General features: G+C 46.4%; 1 protein-coding gene across 5 annotated transcripts in view; it reads right to left on the bottom strand.

Annotated features, from left to right (window-relative positions):
* The window catches only part of sox1b (SRY-box transcription factor 1b), a 64,991-nt gene that overhangs the window by 16,779 nt on the left and 26,954 nt on the right, over positions 1-21,258 (bottom strand). For 2 of the 5 annotated variants that reach the window (XR_009928064.1, XR_009928067.1), the window contains exon 1: positions 6,638-7,244. The exons of 1 other annotated variant lie outside the window; for it this stretch is intronic. The gene's annotated coding sequence lies outside the window, so the exon portion shown is untranslated. Of the gene's footprint in view, positions 1-6,637; positions 7,245-21,258 lie in introns of those variants that run through there. 2 more of the 5 variants (XR_009928063.1, XR_009928066.1) reach the window with 1 other exon arrangement.

The following is a 21,258-nucleotide window of genomic DNA, read 5'->3' as shown; positions in this document are numbered from 1 at the left end:
TCATAACACTCCACCATAACACTCCCGGAGAGACTCTAAAATAGTCGACAACAATTGGCGACCAACCAGGCCACCCTATTAGACTTGCTAATCATCAAAACGCCAAACAAACCTATTATTGGCATGTTGTTTGCACTGTTTTCTGAGTTTGATAATCAACAGTTTAGGGTTGTCCTCAGTGGGGTTCTGCACTGTTGCATTGACTAATCAAGCAACGTCTTGTTTCAGGCCTCTTTAACTGGCAGGTGGTGCCACTTTGATTTGTCATTAAGATTTCTACAATGTATTATATGACACACATTGCTTTTTTAACTTATGGTTGCTTTTGCGTCTTCTGATCTACGCCTATCAGATATACAAAAACAGACACAAATCATTTATACTTTTATCCAATGAACTGAGATAATATTCTTCTTGTTATAGGCGGCTGTGGCTCAGGGGGTAGAGAGGGTTGTCTGTTAATCGCAAGGTTGGCGGTTCGATCCTCCTAGGTCATTTGCCGAAGTATCCTTGAGCAAGACTCTGAACCCCAAGTTGCTCCCGATTGGCAGGCCGGCGCCTTGCATGGTAGCTCGCTGCCGTCGGTATGTGTGAGTGAGAGTATGAATGGGTGAATGAGAGGCAAACATTGTAAAGCGCTTTGAGTGCCGCTAAGGTAGAAAAGCGCTATATAAATGCAGTCCATTTACCATTACCATTTACCATAGGCAGCCTCTAAAATTATCTGTGGTTCTTTTACCAAAAACCATTTAATCCATGCTTCTGCAATGACCTTGGGGGAGGCAATATCACTACATTAGGCTCGACAATATAACTTGGAGTGATGAGTATTCAATGTCTATCAGTTCCAAGTTTCCTTTTCCAAACATTCCCAGTTTTGAGCAAAGGAACACTTGACACAGTTTGTTAAGACACACACACACACACACACACACACACACACACACACACACACAAACACACACACAAGAGGATCTTTATGACAGAAATGCTCCAACCCCCTTTCAATCGAAACTTAATTTATCTAGGCTAGCTCAAGGCCACTGTCTTTGCGCTCTGGTGCAGAGCAAGCCTTCTCTCCTCGCTATGTAATAGTTCCCCCACAGAAGCCCCTATCTCCTGCTTTGTTGCTAAGAGGCAGGAAATTTGGGGTCAGGGCTGAGTGCATGGCGAGAAGAGGGAGACAAGCGCATAAAAGCCAGGGTTGTGCGTTTCATCCCCACCCATATTCAGACACACACCCGTAAAGCCTCACAAGCCTTTCTGAAAGTGATTGAACAAAATGGAGTTCAAGGGCACTGTAAATCAAACAGAGGCACAACCCCTGCTATTAGGGGACTCGGCCGACAGGTGAACCTGAGGCTGGAGGTCCCTTCCCACAGGTATAATCAATACTTGACACTGAGATTATACCAGTCATCATACAGTTTGACACCCGTCTCTCCAATTCCAATAAGGTCACTCGTGAACATGTTTTTTTTCCCCAGCAGTTCAGTGCGGCGATGGAGCAGAAATTGTGTTCCCGGCATGCATCTTGTGTTAGAACACCATCGGAAGCACTACAGATGGATGGAAAATTGGCGGTGTACTTTATCAAAAGAGTACGCTATGGTCCATATCGTGAATCACATTTTAGTCGGCGAGAGTAAAATGAAGAGCTTGTTCTGCTTATTGTACCTCAGGCAGTAAAGTATGAAAGGGTACCATCACTGAGTGACAAGGAGGTCTATCCTCATGGATGTTCATTGACTGTAGTCTATCTGCAAGAATGATGTGCTTCCCCCTGGGCCTTAAAGATACCCCTCGCCTTCTCTAGCACCCCACCCTTCCTTACCCACCACCAACACATACACCCCCCAACCTCTCATTGGGGAATAAAAGCGGCTTAGCAGATAGGCACACAGGGGGAGGTTCACAGCTCCCTTCCCACCCCCCCACCCTGCTGTTTAGCACAGGAATCTCTAAGCCGGCAGCAGCCTCCCGGCCTGGGCCCTCCCCTGCATGAGCTGAAGCTCCCAGAAAAAACAAGTTAGCGCTCGGTGGGGGCTAATGGCATCAAAGGCATTTTTTCTGCCCAGCAGTTTGTGTAAGCTCGCTGTCACAGCAGATGTCAGCTCCGCTGGATTAAAGAGCACTGGCAGGGGTGGGAGAATGCGCTCCGTCACCCAGTTACACATGTCCTCTGGCTATCTCCACAGGGCTCATTAGGTCTCATTACGTTAGGGCTGTAATTGAAAAAGGAACAACACTTTTCAGGAATGAACAATTACTCAATACAGTAATTACATGGTAGTAACTGTGACAGCTGACGTAGGTGAGGTGTAAAAAGCTCAAAGGAAGGATTTGACGCCATCGTTGATTCAACATTGTTGGGATGATTGGCAAAACAACTACCAGAAGTCTGTCTATTGTACGATAACAAGAATGTATTTTGGAATTCAGAAGACTAAATGAAAATGTAAAAAATAAAATAAGAATAAAAATCTTGTTCATTGTTGATTCCGGCCCTTAAAGTTTCAAATATTTTTGGTTGCCCTAGCCTACATAAAAATCTCGAAATGATGGCACATTCAACTGTCCAACCAATTCTTATCAATTTGCTAATGTCTGTCAGAAGCACCCATTTGGGAGGGCTGTTAAGTATTGTTTCATTCATCAATTAATCATTACACCTTCTTTGATTGATATGTAATGAATGTGAGGGGTTTCAGCGGTTCGCAGAGAGCTCACTTAGCAAAGTACAGTTAATGGGCCCTGCCAGCTCTCCCTGCATTTAATACCGTCAGCATCTCCAATCAAATTTATAATTAGCCTTGGTGTCACTCATTATCGGAATAATAGGGCCTCAGCCATAATGGCTCCAAAACCAACCCCCACACTAGCACCCAAAGTCTTCCAGAAGACACCCAGTCACTCTGAGTCTCTCTGAGGTCAGGACCTGGAAGAATGGGGAAAAAAAGCTCTTTGCACTCAGGAAGGCATAATGGTTGTCAGGACGTCAGTGAGAAAAGAGTATTTCTTGTTAACCACTTTGCTGCTCGTAGGCTTGGTAGCTAATGCACTTTCGCCGGGATCTGTTAGTTAGGCGATGCTAGTTGTCGGGTTGGGTTCTTAGCTGTAGTGTTTTGCAACTGGTGGGAAATTAGAGGGGGGAGTTGGGTGGGGGGGTGGGTTGCTCTTGGGAACCGTAACTGAAATGGTCTTCTGACATAGTCACGTGACCTTTAAAGCTTTCGGTAACAGTAATGTAAGTAGGAATGTTGAGGTCCAACTGTATGCAGACATGTGTACATTTATTTTTCAACAATAGTTTAGGCCTACAGTAACGTGGGAAACAAAAATACCTTGGGGTGATGTCTGGGCTCTCTACCTGACACACAAACACACATATAACACACGACCCCCTGTCCAGAGATAGGTCCACTGTTCCAGCTCATGGACCTCCTAACCTCCAACCACAGCACCAAACCCACACACAACTACGTCACACACACGCATACAACCATATAATACACAATCCTCGATCCAAACCCTCGTACTCTAGTCCAAGCAACTCCAGATGCACACACACACACACACCACACACACACACACACACACACGTCTACTGTCAGGTCGCTACATTATGGTACGCTGAATCTCAATGAGAGACTCTTCACATCAAAACTCAGTTTCCATTATGATATCATCTCCCGCGTTGCACTGTAATGCTTATTAATTCTGCACCTCTTCTCGCCAGGCCCGCACCAGCTAGCGAACACTAGCGCCGGAGCACCGACAGCCCTGCATTTAATTTAATTAGTCCAGCTGGGCCCCCCTCTCCCCTGGTATTGTCAGTCCGCTCCCGAGCTAACACAATCACTGATTGCTTTTAGATAGGCAGAAATATGATTAGGGTTTTGGTGGGTTGGGGGTGGGGTGGGGTGGGTGGAAGTCGGGAGCGGAACTGGGGGTTGGATGGGTGTGGGGTGGGGAAGGGGGGTGGAGACTGTATAGGCAGGGCCTTAAGCTTTATTAGTTTCATTTGAAATCTGCAGATAAATAGGAAAGTTTTTTTTTATTTGCTGTGTAATGAGATTATGGTTATTAGGACGAGGGCCATGCGACCCTTACGAAGGGGGATTAACAGAGCATGAAAGGATTATGAGCGATGATACACCACTGGCAGGACCTTCTATCCCGCCACGTTGCCTTACCAACAGGCACTGTTGCCCTACCAACTCCCTCCACCTCTCCCCCTCCAACTCCCCCAATAACATTTAGAAACTGGCGTCCGTTTAAAAATAAAGCAAGTGCAAAATGAAGCAACCGAGGGTAGAAACACAAATGTGTTTATTCAAGGGGGAAGGACAACTCTCTCCACTTATGTTCCTCTCGTTTCTGCCGTACAACAGAACAAACATGTCAAAGGTGCTACTGTTGTGGTGAACGTTTCGCTTTCAGTTTTGCCAGCTAGCTAACGGGGGAAGGGGGGGCACAGCTGACTGTCAAGCTGCCATTTAGCAGCAGCCAGCCAGCCAGCCAGCCAGCAGCAGCAGCCAACCTGGTGACAGTGTCCAAGGCCGCTAATCTAATTTAACCCCCTCCTGACAGCGCTGCAAATGAGATCTGACACACTAGCGACACAAATAAAAAGCCCTTTTGGCGTAGAAAGTCAAGTCATGCTGGGTTGTCCCCCGACTCCTCCCAACCTCCTGACCTCCACTTCCTCCTTTGTGAACTTCACACATCTCATCTCTCCCTCTATCTCTCAAGCTAACCTGCAATCTCTGTTCTCAGAGGTCTGAACCCACCCCACCTCCCCTACCTCACCCCCGCCACACCACCCCACCCTCCCAAACGGGCCAAATTAGGAGACTAAACTCTCTCTTTCTGCCTTTGTATCCCTCAATGTCCCTCCATCCCTCCATCCTGTTGGAGTGGCTGTGAAGCCCCAGCCCCCCCATGGGAGTGGAAGCTGCTGCAGGCCATTTCCTAGCAGGGATAAAGGGCCTGCGAGGCTGGGGTGCACCGAGGCGGCCGGGGGCCTCCCTGCGGTGGGCCTCTGAGTGCAGCTCTTTGGGAGGGCCCTCCTCGCTGAGAGGGCCCAGCTGGGTGTCTCTCTGCCTTCTCTGTGCTCTCACTCCTCCAGACTCCTTGCATTGTAAATGAGGTCATCCTTCCTGCTAGGAGCCTCTGGTTTCAAAGCTCTCTCCGAGCTCCAGCCCACCACCTGCCCTTTCCTTTTCCTCCTTGGGCTTCCTTTCTTTCTCATCCACTCCTTTCCTTTTTTCACGAGCGCCGTCTCCTGTGCCTCAGGAGAGAGGGCCAGAACGTCCTAGCACTCCTTGTCACGATGTTCAAAGTTGTATTTCTGTGCTATCCACACCTCAATGGGAGTTCAGTCGTAGGGTCTCTGTGCTATACTAACCAGTGGGCAGTGTCACTTCCATTGGGCAGCGGCATCCATTACTCTTTCTGTACACTTTATTGCAGAATATTTCTTCAAAAGCAAACATTTGTTGTGGTTGGTTTATTAGCCAAGTTGTCTGTTAATGTTTATAAACATATTGAACTCATTGTATAAAAAATGTGTTGCCAGCAACAAACTTTCCCATTGGTCCAAATAGCAAATACATTTGGCAGACTTCCCAATGGGGAAGTTAGCATTTACTAACAAGACAAAAAGGACAATGAAAGCACTGCTAACAAACAGTGACAACTGGGGCAATGAAGGTCAAATAACAAGACAACGTAAACATGCTGTGAATGCATTACCTTGCAATAGCTTATGTTAGAAATCTACCTCCCAGTGCTTAGTGTTTGGGGGTAACAGTTTTAACAATTCTTCATGAGCCTTTATGAATTTGAAATATTTAACTCACCGTACCTTACCTAGAAAACTTTACTTGAACTATTATTTGAAAGCGATGTGTATAAATGTTTACAGCTGCACACCTACAGTACCATAAACATTTATATACATCGATTTCACATTTGAAAGTAAATAGTTCTAATGAAGTTTTCTGGGTGAGGTACGGTGAGTGGTTAGAGTTAGTGTGGGGGTTGTTTGAGGGTTAAGGTTAAAACAGTATATAGCAGTGCACTTGATTTGTTCTAACTTGAGTCACGTGGATAACAAGGTCAACATTTTTATATCCTCTTCTATCTCTCACATGCAGCATTTGTAATTTTATCAAACTATGAAATAAAACTATGAAATGTATGGAAATAAAGCGGTAGAAATATATTTGTTTCAAGTACTGCAGGATGTCTCATTAACTTGATGTGATAACTTAAATGTCATAAGACATTGTAGTTAAATGACACGCCCGAAAACAAAGTCATCCATACATGATTTACAAAGTGCAATGTTCAAAAAGTAAAAATAGAAAAATAAAATACTGTAAAATTTCAAATTTAAATTCCCCGTTTATTTGGCCATTATAAATCTGCCATATCACCTAAACTAATGTACTTAGCACTACCTGTCTGACCTATCACACATGCTCAACACCACCCTCCCTATTAAGCACCTATCCCTCTAAGGTAACAGATGACCCCCCCCCCTCCCAGCCCCCTTACACACACTTTCCCCCCTAGACCAACCCTGCACCCACCCACCCCCGAGATGAAAAAAAACCCCGAAAACATGTACCTCCAGCTGCAGCAGAGGGTGGTGCACCTACGGCCCAAGGAGGGACGGAAAGACAGGGGGCAAGGAGGAGCACTCACTCTGGTCTCCAGCAGCCAGCTGCTCCTCGTTAGTCTTCCTCCTCCACCTGCCTGTTAACAGGACCTGATAACCCCGGAGTGAGGGAGCCGGCGGGATGGAAAGAGAGAGTCCGTCTGCCAGGCACACACGTGCTCCGTCTTCTTGCTCACCTGCCTCCTCGCAATCCTCCCTGCTTCTTTCCTTTCATACCTGCCTTTCTTCCTTTCTTACCAGTCACCCTGACCTCGGACTGTGCCTCCCCTGCCTCTTCTCCCTGCCTGCAGGCTCACCTTCTTCTGTGACTCCCTTCCCTCCCTTCCTCCCCCAGTCCCTTCATGCCTGCCTGCCTGCCTGCATGGCTCCATTGCCTGCCTGCCTGGCTGCCTGGCTGCCTGGCTGGCTCACAGCTCCTGCACACCAGCCTGTCCCTGACCGTCAGTGTAGCCTCTTAGCTCCAATAGAGTGGTTTATTTAATTTGTCAGTATAATGGAGGTGGCAGGCTCTGAATGAGGCGTGGGTTTTGGGACAGGGGGGGACTGGGGAGGGGGGTTGACGGGAGGTGGGAGGGGGTGACAGAACCCAAATGGAAAGATGTGTGTTATACAGAAAACAAAAGCCCTCAAAGTAGCACTATTTTGATTGACCGTACAGTACACATACACACTAACCCCTTTTTTATTCTCAATTACTTTCAAAGTGTGGGATATCCATTATGGCAATACACAATAACAAAGCAGAACAGTCTTGGCTTATATTCACATTGGCTTACGTGAATGGCTTCGGGGGAAGGGGGTGGGGGGGGGCACGAACAGTGGCTCTTGTACATTCAGGGCCCAGAATGCTGCTATAAAAGATGTACTGGGAGGGACTATAGCCGTCATTGTGCTGCCAGTGTCAACAGCGGCCGATGGGAGCTGGATGGCATGTGGGAAACAGAGGTGCTTTAACCCCCCCAGTCCCAGCATTATCACAGGAGGCCGGGGCCATGCTGGGTTTGTTGGTTTTGTTCTCACACACATCGAGTCTGAGAGGGCGAGACAGAAAGAGAGAGAGAAAGAAAGAGGGAGGGAGAGAAAGAGGGAGGGAGAGAAAGAGGGAGGGAGAGAAAGAGGGAGGGAGAGAAAGAGGTCCTCTTAGTCTTTTTCAGAAGTGTTACATTATTAATGTATGCCTTACATATAATTTCAGTCGTTTTGACTGTGTCTAGTGTTTTTTTTTTTTTTTTTAAGGCAACTCTGGAGCTATCTCCATCTACATCAATCGCATCTACCATAGCCTCCTTGCTCCTTTACTCCCTCTCTCTCCCCTCTTCCTCTTTCTCCATCCATCACTCGCACACTCAATGTTTCACAGTCTCTCACTCACCTTCCATCTTGCATTTTACATGGTCTCCATCTCCACCCCTTACCCCCCCCCCGCCTCTCCTCTCCTCTCCTCTCTCCCTCCCTCCCTCCCTCCCTCCCTCCCTCCCTCCCTCCCTCCCTCGCTCTCTCTCTTTCTCTCTCTCTCTCTTAGCTGTCAATATCATCCGTGGTCCATTCATTGCAGCTCCACCTGGGAGACACACCACTGTTTACACTAGATTATATTCCCCCGGGCATGGAACAAAAACGCTCCGCTATTATCCGGGCACGGCCGTCGCAGCCTTGAGACTGCTGGCCTAAACAAATAAGCTCGCGGAGGGGAACAGAAAAGCCTGTCATTACCAGCAAACAATGGCCCAGGTCCACCACAGTCCTCAGAAACTCTCCCCAGGACGCAAGGCCTCGTCTGGGGCCACTCACACCGGAGAGATATGTACAGCTAAAACCATATCTACTGATAGAGAAAGACAGAAAGAGAAAGCGATGGAGAGAGCAAAAGAGAGAGAGAAGGACAGAGAGCAAAAGAGAGAGAGAAGGAAAGAGAGAGAGAGAGAGAGAGAGAGAGAGAGAGAGAGAGAGAGAGAGAGAGAGAGAGAGAGAGAGAGAGAGAGAGAGAGAGAGAGAGAGAGAGAGAGAGAGAGAGAGAGAGAGAGAGAGAGAGAGAGAGAAAGAGAAAGAGAAGGAAAGAGAGAGTGAGAGAGAGAGGGTACTTGTCAATACAAGGCAGCTTATAAAACACAGCAATGGTAGACACAACATATGCTTGGTCACTACAGAGTTGAGGTGTAACACACAAGGTTGATGGGGCTTAATCACTAATACCTGTGGTTTTCTATGACGTCATGTTTGGGTCTTCATTGCTGTGGGGAGATCAAAAATGAAATTGGATGCAAGTTCATTTAGCTTAAAGTTACTCCAAATGTGCCTCATTTCTTGGTATGATGTTGACTAACCACTGAACAGGTAAATAAGGTTATATCTCATCTTGAAATGAATATCAACTGTCAATTGAGTCCAATTGACTCACTGGTCACTTGACTCCATTCAGTATTGGCAGATGAAGAGCATTAGGCCATAATAGAAATGTTCTGAAACACAAAGATGTTCCACGTGCTCCACTCTCTCCGCAATGGAGTGGCAGTCAGGGATTGGAGCTGGAGCAGACAGAAAGAGCCAGGTCAAACCTGGCAGATAACCCTTTCCTGAATGGCCTGGAGGTTGTTTGTTTTCAGCGAAAGATGACATAAGCAGTTCTCTATTGGTTACCAAAGTCTATCGGACAACAGAAAGAGAGAGAGAGAGAGGTGGAGGGCAGGGGAGAGAGAAAGAGAGAGGTGTGACTGCTGTTGCTCCAACAATAGGACAGGGAGAGGGAGAGAGTTAGAGAGAGAGAAAGAGAGAGAGAGAGACAGAAATAAAGATAGGCAGAAAGAAAGAAAGACTGTTGCTCCAACAATAGGGCGCTCAGTCCCATCCCATTCATCCAGACCAACAGGTCAGCAGCGAGAGCCCCAGAAGCCAAACAAATCCCTGGGTCAGGAGAAACCTGGTGTGACCGGCAGCACGGCAGCACGGCCTCCCGGCCGCGCCGTGGTTCTCGCTCCCTTGCTGTTCCTCAAACCATCCCTCCCTCCTCTCTAGCGCTCTCTCTAACTGTTGCCCCGTTCTATTCTCTATCTTTCTTGTGCTGTAACCCATCAACGCACAGCGCACACATACAACCAGATGAACACACACTCACACGCCTTGGTGTAATGAGCAGGTTATCTGGGAATGGTTAGTGAGGCTGTTGGCTGGTGATCCTGGGGCGGGCGATGTTGACACCACACCTTGGGCCTACTGGTCCTCTCTCTCTTCCGGTGTAATGGATAGCCCCGCCATACCAGTGTCCCGGACAGAATCCACTGACCCTAATCAGACCAGGCTCCAGGGAGATAAAGGAAGGGGTAATGATGGGCGTGTGTGTGTGTGTGTGTGTGTGTGTGGGTGTGTGTGTGGTGATGGAGGGTGGGGTGGGGGCAGACAAGGCTTTGACAACTAAACAAAGGCCCTACAGGATAGGGGAGGAGGAGGGGAGAGGGGAAGAGGACGGGAGAGAAAAGGGTGGCCCTAAGCCACTGATCTGACAGGTAAAGCCACTGCTACTGACCTGCTGCCAAAACAACCACAAGATACATAACCTGCAACAACACATAACCCCCCTCCCTGCCAGAAAAATGCTCTGCACCTGTCAGGTTGGTGCTGTATTGGATCACTTTGAACCAAACCTTGATGGTTTTACAACAGTATTCTACCAACACCACACACTCAAAATATAAAGTACAAGTGCACGGTATCCCAACCATGACCAGTTCACATCAATCCAATCTGACCATGTTCATTTTCACCCCAGAACCAGGGTTGAATCACTCTGGTAAATGAGGTTGAATGGTCAAAAAATGTAATTGCAAAGCACAGAGGCCATGTTGTGCTACCCTATTCTGATAAACCTCTCTTGAGTCTTGCTACAGCTACATATTTTAACACCTGTCTATCACCCAGACGAAAAGGCCCATCCAAGTTCTGCCAAAACCAATATTCAGCAACCAGTCAACTCAATTAAGGGGTTTCACGAAAGCAACTGAAGAACCTGGCCTCAGAACAACTCCAGCCAGGAGAAGCAACGTGGCTGACTGCGATGGGGTTGCCAGATATTCAATCATCGGAGGATAAGAAAATATGTCTATATGTTCGTCTTATCATTCTCCTTCTGGAAGTGTACATCTCCTTATCATTTTACTGTCAATGCTGAATTCCATCTGGCACATATTGTCCCAGATAAAATGCACAGTTTGCAGCTTCCCCCCCCCCCCTCTATTTGGAGATACTGACAGTCTCTATCTGTTGTCTGGGGGTCACAGCAGCAGTCTGTATAGGAGGGACAGGCTGGCCGTGCTCACCCGGCATTAACCCCCTTCTCACGCGTCCCTGCCTCACAATAGACTACCCATCAGTCACCTCTGTAAAGCTAGCATGCATTATATAATCTCTCTTCTCACTCTTTCCCTCTCACGCTTGCCTCTGTCTCTCGACGCACACACATACGCACACACACACACACACACACACATATGCACACAAACACACACACACATTCACACCAGCCAGTGACAGAATGTAGCAGCCCATGCTGAGGAATCCAACTCTGGAGAGGAAGTGTGTTTCCCCAGCATCTTCCCTCCCACTGAGTCCAGCCCCCGTATCCCCACTGTTCACTGCTGATTACCTATCTTCCCTTCCATAATCATTCACCTCATTCTGATTAATAATGGCTAATTTGCTGATTATTAATGGCTAATTTGCTGAGATGGCAATTATAATTAAAACCGCTAGAATGGATGCAAACAAGCAGCGGGACTGTGGATGAAGGCTAATCAGCACTGACTAATGTTGAGACTGTGGATGAATTAAAGGGGATTCCCAATCCCGATCCTAATTCCACACAGATTCTACCTTTTTTACAGAGGGTGAACAATTAATGTGAAGCCAAGGGGAAGAGATGCACCATGGGATATGTAGTCCAAGGGGATTTTCTTGACAAATCCATCTTTAGAATTAGAGCTCCCAGAGAAATGTCTTGAATGCAGCTAAGGGTTGCATGCTATTGCTAAGGGGAAGTAATACTAAATTACTAAATACCGAGAATGCAAGAGGAAGTTCTATAGCAGACAGTCTTCCTGTTTCTACTGAGGGCCACCATCTGGTAAGCTGGTGTGTGGATGGTGAGGGGGGCCAGAGAGCTTCTCTGGCTCTGATATCAAGATATACCTGAGCAGGTGAAATATGGAAGAGGAATATGGACTGCATGCATTATTAAAGAGTGTTAATCTCCCTCGGGACTAGGCTAAAGAATCTCAGGTGTTCTGGGAGGGGGTGGGGGTGGACTACAAGAGGAAGGAGTTTGAGGAGGAGGGTACTCCAAGGTGGAGGTGTGGAAGTGTTTCGAGGGTGGGGTGGGGGTTTGGGAGATCCTACTTGGAGCTCAGGTCTCACTTTGGGGTCTTAAGTTCTCCTGCTCTTCTGTCGTTGGGCACAATATAATCTGATAGGCTGGTCATCTGTCCCTCCACTGATGAGGGGGTCTGATAGGCTTTTCATCTGTCCCTCCACTGATGAGGGGGTTTGATAGGCTGGTCATATGTCCTTCCACTGATGAGGGGGTTTGATAGGCTGGTCATATGTCCATCCACTGATGAGGGGGTTTGATAGGCTGGTCATATGTCCCTCCACTGATGAGGGGGTCTGATAGGCTGGTCATATGTCCCTCCACTGATGAGGGGGTCTGATAGGCTGGTCATCTGTCCCTCCACTGATGAGGGGGTCTGATAGGCTGGTCATCTGTCCCTCCACTGATGAGGGGGTTTGATAGGCTGGTCATATGTCCTTCCACTGATGAGGGGGTCTGATAGGCTGGTCATATGTCCCTCCACTGATGAGGGGGTCTGATAGGCTGGTCATATGTCCCTCCACTGATGAGGGGGTCTGACAGCGTAAGGGAAGACTTCCAAGACAGTTTAAGGCTCTCACTCTTCCTCTAATTCCTTCGTTCTTTTCATTTCTCTCTTCCCCCTTTCACCATCCATTCATCCATATACACTCTCTGCGGCTTCGCTCTCACTCTCCTTCTCCCTCATCCTCCCTCCATGCCTCACATCTTCCCTGACTCCAGTTCCATGGGACAGGTGTGCATCCTGGACTTGGCTGGCCGCACAAAGCACACATTCATCCCCCCTCAAATTACCCTCCCTCCCTGAGTCGCCGAGGCCAGATCTGGCTGCTGCCTGCAGGGAGAACCTTCTGCTGTGGGGTGGAGGATGACTGCCAGGGTAAGGGATGAGGAGGGGGGGACACAGAGCCTGATTCAGACTCCACAGGCCAGTCGGCGTTTGATGGCGGGGCTCATTATGCGATCGATTTTCAGCAAGGACCATCTGAATCCACGCCATCTCCTAAAGGCCCTGCGGTGGGAACGGAGGATACACAACATAAAGTTAAACGGTGGGGGGTGGGGGGGGGGGGGGGGGGGGGGGCTGGCCACTTTTCAAAGGAGTCTATCTTGTTCATCGCTGAGGCTGGGACACAGATAAACAGTTTGCTCAAATTTCAAGAGGGTCGTGTTGGCTACTTATTCCCACAAGGGGAAAAGATGCCCCCCCTGTCCAAACATACATGCACACACACACACAAACACTTAAACTAAAAGGTATAGATTTCCCAGTAAAAGTGTTTATTTCACTGGGCTGAGAAATAAAGCTCTTTACTATTTACAGTAATATGTCTCTGTGTTTTACTATGAGGTAAGAACACACTCCAGACTCAAACTAACTCTTGGAGATCTGTGTTGGCCTGGCCTGATATCTCTGGGAGAGAAGAAAAGAGGAGAGAAGAGAAGATGAGAGAGTGTACAATCTAGAAGATGGTGTAGAGAGTTGGATAGGATTCACAGGAGAATATAAATCACCAACAGCTAACCTTCACCCTTTCAGAACCTGGACCTGAAGACTCTCCAAGACAACTCACTGCCCGCCCCTCTCTTCCACGTCCAGCATTCCTGTCACCACCCTACCCCATATCAATAGACTCAGGATGGAATGAAACTGTAGAGATTACTGCGTGTACTAACATGGATGGAAACATGAGGGGAATCGATATATTTGTGGGACTGCAGCAGTGTTTGCCACTGAACCAACATCCCTGTAAAGCCTTGAGGACTACCTTGGGTAGGACCTCTGCACTCAAACTTTGTTGCTTGCACAGTAAAATACGCACCGCAAAAAATGTCAATGTATATTTTCAAATAGTCCCTAAAGACCCCCGCAGGTACAATAAATAAGTCATACATACAGGGCTTGCCCCCCCCCCCCCTCCCTGCTGTGGGATTTGGGACCTGTCTCCCCCATGATTAATTGATGATGTAATCATGGGTGTATTAAAAATGCAGCCTTCAGAGAGGGGGGCTCTGATGTCATGCCATGTGATGCGTTTGAGTTCTAATTGGTACGAGAGAGAGAGAGAGAGAGAGAGAGAGAGAGAGAGAGAGAGAGAGAGAGAGAGAGGGAAAGAGAGAGAGGGCGGGGGATGAGAGGGGGAGGAAGGAGAGAGAGAGAAAGAGAGAAAGAGAGAGAGAGAGAGAGAGAGAGAGAGAGAGAGAGAGAGAGAGAGAGAGAGAGAGAGAGAGAGAGAGAGAGAGAGAGAGAGAGAGAGAGAGGGAGAGAGAGAGAGAAGAGTAGAAACCAGAGCTCATTAGCGTGCTGTATAGGGTTTTGGTGGGTGCTGAGCTGAGCGGCTTCATTAACCACAGCGGACTGGCCTGCCTTTGATATGTGACCTGCTCTCACCCCTTGGAGACCAGGAAGTGGAACAGGTTAGAGAGGGGCGGAGTGCTACCAAGGCTGGGGCACGGCTGCTAGTCAAGGGGCCACAGCCGCCCAACCTTCCTGCTCCCTCAACAATCCCCCCAATCAACCACAAGGAATATATGGCTCCAGTTCCCTCCTGGGCCTTGATAACCTGGCTGTCTGCACATATGTGAAGGACAGAAGGGAAATTATGTTTGACAAAGCAGAACTCCAGCAGATGTAATGATGAATGAATGGCGTATGATAATACAAACTTGTATTGCAGAAGATATATTTCCAGGTCCCTCTTCTTGCCCCCTCCTTTTCTCCTCCGCTCTCACTCTCGTCTCTCTCTCACAGACACACGCACACAAACACACACACACACACACACACAAACACACACACACACTCACACACACAAACATCTTCATGTCAAATCATCTTCTCAGTCTATCTACTTTTCTCTCTCCCTACCCCCAAAATAGTCACATACGTACAAGCAACAGCATGTACCCAGCACAAACATGTACACACATACCTACGTGCATGTGCACACACACACACACACACACACACACACACACTCACACACTACGGAATAGGGTTCTGTCGGCCACAGCTCAGCTTGAAGTGCACTCTCAGTTTTTTCCCCCCACTAAAATGCAGCCTTCCCTTTGAACCCACACCTCTTGAAATGCACGTCCATTAAACAAATGAATAATTCTACCAGGTGTAGAATGAGTTAGGAGGTTAGCTGCACAGAAGCAGCATGTGCAGAAAATAAAAGACACCTTCTCCCGCACAATGCATAAATATATGCCTATTAGTAAATATTACATTAAATTAAGAAATTATATTAGAAGAGAATGGCAACATTCTGTTTAGTTCCACTCAAACAGACTTCTTCCCACAATAGAGACCTTCCTAAATATTAAGTTAAATTGATATTAGAAGAAAATGGCAACATTCTGTTTGGTTCTACTCAAACAGACTTCTTCCCACAATAGAGTTCCTTCCAAGTATGGGATGTGTGTATTCTCGTTGTCATGCTTGTAGGGTTAAGCTGTGGCTGAAAGGCGAGGGCTTCGGTAGTGGCATTCCCTTTGAGCACCAGTACAGGATTTGACACATGAATCAAACAGAGCTTGGGCATTTGAACAACTTTCATTTTGCACTCAAAGTATATGGTCAAAAAGGACTTTGACATTTTTTTATTAACTAGATGCATATATGATCGTGTTTTCCTATTAACAATAGAAAAAATATATACAGAGTTTATGGAATAACATGAAATCCCCTCCAAGACATTGAACTTGAATAACCCTGGAAGCTGGATATGTCTTCATTGGTTCAAACCCAATTAAAGTCCCAAGGACATTGATTATTTCTTTGTATCCTCTTCTTCTACATATTGTTGTACAGCTGCATTGCGACGTACATTGACAGGGTGCAAAACTCCCAAAGAACAAAGAATGGACTCCTTTTAGACAAGAACGAGGGAAAACTTTGAAGGCCGTCTTAATCGAGCAAATCCTCCCCTCCCCTCCACACCATACAACACCAACATTTGTATGATGAGTCTGCACCATACAAACCCGATTCTATACTTCTTTTTATTGACAAGAGCCTGAAGGCACTTCACATGACCTAAATATTAATTGAAAGCTCTGGCATTTTGAGTCAGCATGTTAATGGGGAACAGATATTTCAATAGCAAATGTCCTTGTGCTGGGAATTCCATATTCAGTGAGTTAAAGGCTACTGTGAAGGGGTTGTGTCCAGTGTTATGCATGCTCGGTGAGTGTGTGTTTGGCCCGGAATGTGTTCATGTGTGTGTGCATACGTGTGTGGCACTTGGTGGAGATCAATGGCGTTCACTGACAGAAGGAGAGAAGGTGTGAAAGCTTTGTGACACGCTGGGCCTACTACAAGACCTGCCAACACACTCAATCATCAGAGCTGAAGCAAACCAAAGCATGTCCAAAAGCCATGGAGATGAACTGTTAATACTGCTATGGTGCTGAATCCTCCATCCATCCTCCAGAATATGGGCCATTCCAGCACTTGGCACTTGCTTTTCTATGTTTGTGTCTTATCCAAATCTGATCCACTGCACAGATTCACCTCCTATAATTACTTCATCTCTGTATGAAGGGCAGGGCAATCTTTTCATTTTATAGATATGTGATCATTTTACAGTTTTTCTCAATTGCTAACACACAAAAATGGTATGTGTAAGCGATCCCCACAAAACCATTTTGCCAAATACCAGCATAAAGACCATGTACCCCAATCTTTAAACCCAATTGACCATTTTTGACACATTTCTCAGGTTCATTCACACTTCTTTGCAAAAGTCTAAACACACCTCTTACTTTATGACACAATTATCACCATTATAAACCCAAAACAGCGCAATTCAAACAAACCTTAACAACCAATTATCCATGTGTAAGCACTAACAAGCAAATATACTCAACAAGCAATCAGGGGTTTGGAATGAATACAAAGGTAAGCTCATCTGTACTTTGAAATCATGGACGCAAATATCAGAAGAAAGGGAAGAATTGTCCAAATGAGAGGAGGTGGACAAGGGAGAGGAAGAGGCAGAGGAAGAGGAATAAGAACAACAATCTCAAATGAGATCCATGCCACACTATGACAGAAATCCCTATGACAGAACAACCTTCTCCAAGCCATGGAAGAAGCTTGTGGGGACATTGCTCTTGAGTCTTGTCAGGGATGGCTCAGGCATTCAGGGGCATTTTCCCTGCTGTTTGGCTAGAGAAAACATTGCCTGTGATGTCGAGGAAAATCTTTGGCCTGACCCTGGTCAGAGATAGGATGCTGACCCACAATGAACAGTACTGTACTCAAGCTCTGTTACCCAGGTAAAAATTATTTGTTTATTTCCTTGTTTTCTTAGCCTTTGTTCCCAAAATTACAATTTACAGCAATACATTTGTGTTGTTGACTAACAGTACTACTATTTGTATACTGTGACCACTACAGTAACAAGAGCTCAAAATGCAATTGCTGTATAATGTAAATAAAAAATAAACAGCCTGTAAGAAGGACAATTGCAGTAATTGTGAGTTTTATGATTTACATCATGTCAAACTCATGAGGTGGAACATATCTAGAATTCAGGGACACGTTATAGTCAATGGTTCTTGAAAACCTTTTTATAATAGTGTTTTCAATTCCTCCCAGCAGTGTCTAAAGGGTATTCAGAAGGTTGAATTTATTTGAGGGCTTTGTGTGTATTTTGAATGCAATGTTAGGTTTATACGACAGATAATATGGTTTTGACTACAGTGTTTGATTTTGGGTCAAAAGTCAAGGGTTTGGCCAAAACAGTGTAAGTATGAAGATGTGTGTATAGAGTTTGGAGAAAACACAGTACACATTCAATAAATGTGTCTTAGCAATTGAGAAAAACTGTAATGAAGGTTCTATATGGATCCTTGGAGTAGGGAAACAAAGCTTGTTTGAGATATGCTGAGATATGTATACTCGTTCCCAAGATTAAGGTGACATGACTGCACAAAAGGTCTTGTATTGGAACACTTTGAACGGTATTCTTCAGTTTGTAAACTTTGAATACCATTTTGAGTAAAGACCAGAACAGAACGATATAACAGGCAATATTAACAGGCAGTACATTTGGTTCCCTGGCAATTTGTTTAGCCATTGAACTGAACAATTCTATTGCATTGAATTTCAGCATCAACTTGCAGTACCTTAGCTGCGAAGGTCGAGGAGGCTGTACCCTTCATCTCATATTGACACGGCATACTCCAAACAATGTTCTTTATAAACACACACGCACACATACACAGGAGAAGGCTGGCTTTGAATAAAATCTCCGACCTTGATTTGAAAAAAGAACTGCTGTTCTGTCCTGCTCCCATCTCACCAAAGATCTAAGAACATAATAGTAGAATTAAGATTTACATCTCTCGTCATGACGGGGCCAAGCCAACATGAAGGGTTTTGAATACAATGTTTTCAGGGTTGGGCCACTCACCTCCATCCCAAAAGACTAATTCAGCTAATGCTAATTAGCGCACAGTCAACACAAAAAGAACTGCTGTTTAAAACTACCATGGCTGAAAAGAGTTGTTGTTCCATCCTACAAATGCTTTCTCCTTCTGTTCTACAGGCTACTTCGTATTGTCGAGAAGAACAACCATTTTCACTAATCACATTTTGCTCCCATCATAATCTAGTAAACAATTGTGTGGAAGAAGACCATAATCTAATCAAGTTTAAATGCTGGTCTTGAACAGTGAATAGAGAAAGGTATGTGCTTTCAATCCTTTGGGACTCCAGCAGAATAGTAGGATAATAATGGTAGACACTGAATGTGATTGGATGGATGGATTACAGATTATTTTTTTCAGTATATTTGCTAAAGCAACCCCTTGAAGCCCCTTAAGTGGTAAAGGTAAACCACACATCTACATGGCTTCACACAGCTTTGCCCGTCACTCTGGAAATAGAAACAAAAATAAAATACAGACTGAAATTGTTAACAAAAATGCATGCAGTGTGTTCCTTACTGACGTTGTTTTGGAAGAACAGTTCTACGAGCTGACTACCATGGTGTTTCAGGTGCGTCTAAACTCTTTAACCCATTTTGGAGGAGTCATCGCTGGGCTAAAACGCAAAGTCGTTCCATTTGAGACGAGAGCGTCTCCGACTCCACGTCTGGGTAGAGGCCCCTAGGGTCAGCCTCTACAGACAAACAAGTTCCTCCATTCACTGTAGTTTAATTAGCAAAGTGGTGTCTCTGCACGTATAGAGAGGCTTACACAACTCCTGGAGGACCGCTCCCTGCTACAAATCAATTAGATTTCCCTCCCATCGTCACGACTACAGGCCTCAACCCAGGGGACACTACGGGATGTTTCTTTGAACAAGACAGAAAAAAAAGAGCCAGTCGACAATCTCCCGGGATCACAGGAGAACCAGGTGCACCAGAAGTCATCATCGGGAACGACTTTGTACTTTTCTGGAATGCTGTTTATATTCTGGTCGAGTAATGGCGTCTGTAGGTAATGAATCGTGTTCTATGTTCAGCTTCTCTGTGATTTTAGAATATGGAATGTGTTTATCTCTGTACTGCATGTTCTATTCTGTAGTGGGGTAGAGGTGCTGTGCTCATTATGATTAATATCCAAGTTCTATTGTAAGTACAAAAGGATTGATCTTGACTGTAATTCTAAAGCCAATGATCTTCTCAGTGAGTGGTTTTACACATTTCAACAGCCTACCTTGCCACTTGTGACTGTTCACAAAATGGCGCGGAGACAAGGGGGGGTTGGGATGGGGAGATGGGGGACGACGACAAGGCCAGCTCTGAAGCCTGTCTTCAATTCAGACCTCGGTGTCATTAGCCCTCATTCATACTCTCTCATCGAGGTCAGTTAGAGGAATACCCCGCCCTCCCCCCTCCACCACGCTCTCACCACAGACCGTTATTATATTTCACAGATGATTTCAGTTATATTAAATAGAAAAACAAAATCAATGAAATCTCTCCCCCACCCCCTCAGCACCGGCAACCCCCCACCCTTCTCTTCGAAATCCACGCTACCAGCAGCTCGCATGTGTGTGTGTGTGGGGGGGGGGGGGGGGGGAAGGCTTCTTGCTTCTTCACCCCGTCTGTAATGAAAAGGGGCTCGGGCGGGCAGAGCGGCTTCACGTTGGCATTAATCAGCGTTTCCAAGCCCCCCCCCCCAACGCCCCAACCCCCTCCCGTATGAAATATCAGGGCCCCTCTCTCTCCCTCTCTCCCTGACAAAGGCTCCCGTCTGTCTGAACAAGGTGATCATTATCTGGTCCTGTAGGAAATTAAAGGCCGGCTCGGCGGTAATATGCAGATATGCAGATTGGCAGCAGGAGAGGGAGAATAGCCTGCCGGTCCGGGAGGCTAAGGCCGGGGCCACTTGATTAATCTGCACAGCATGAATACCAAATCAACCAGCGGCGTCTCAGGAGGGTGTGTGTGTGTGTGTTTGGGGTGGGGCGGTGGTGGGGAGTTTAGTGGAAGAAGTAGATGATGGCGACGCATTAAAATGTCACTTCTCTCATATCGCTCTTCTCTCCGTTTTTTTCTGTCCTCCCTCCAACGCTTAGAGATCACTTCTTAAAAGAGGTTTCGTCGGGAAGGAGTGAGGGGATGTGCTGGTGGTGGTGGGGGGCAATTCTAAGTTTTAAGACCACTAGGGGTGCGTACAGCCCGGTTTCACTTGGGGGTGGGGGGGTGGGGGTGATGGTGGGGGGGGTTTGGAAATCTTAGTTTGGCTTGGGCCCCCAACAAACACTTCACAGCCTACTTCAGGGGTCTCAACCTAACAGCCTCCTGCAGGCACAGAGCTGTTCACTGGAGCTGGCGACTTAGTAACAAAGATGGATCATCTGGAAGTGACAAAGGTGAAGCCTAATAGGGCTGTGGACACGAGAGGGTCAGACTGCGGGCTTGTTCTGCCTGCTGGGTTAATGTGACAGTGAGGGATGGAGGGGGAGAGGGATGGAGGGGGAGAGGTGGAGAGGGGGAGAGGGGGAGAGGGGAAAGAGGAGCAGAGGTCTGAGGTCAGTGTTGAGCAGTCAATGATGCTCATGTCGCCATGTCTGTTTTAGCACATGAATTTTATTAGGTGCATTCGTTAAATGGGGAGAATACAAGGAAGAGAGAGGGTAAGGAGGAAGGAAGGAAGATATATTTTTTTAATACATTCAGTTTACTCCACATTTGTGCCAAACAGTTAAAGTGCATAAAACATCAAATAGTATCACATATTTTATACAATT

This window comes from Osmerus eperlanus, chromosome 21 (assembly GCF_963692335.1).
Source record: "Osmerus eperlanus chromosome 21, fOsmEpe2.1, whole genome shotgun sequence".
Lineage (NCBI taxonomy): Eukaryota > Metazoa > Chordata > Actinopteri > Osmeriformes > Osmeridae > Osmerus > Osmerus eperlanus.
Note: the sequence above shows the minus strand (reverse complement) of the source record. Positions and strands in the feature narration are given on the sequence as shown.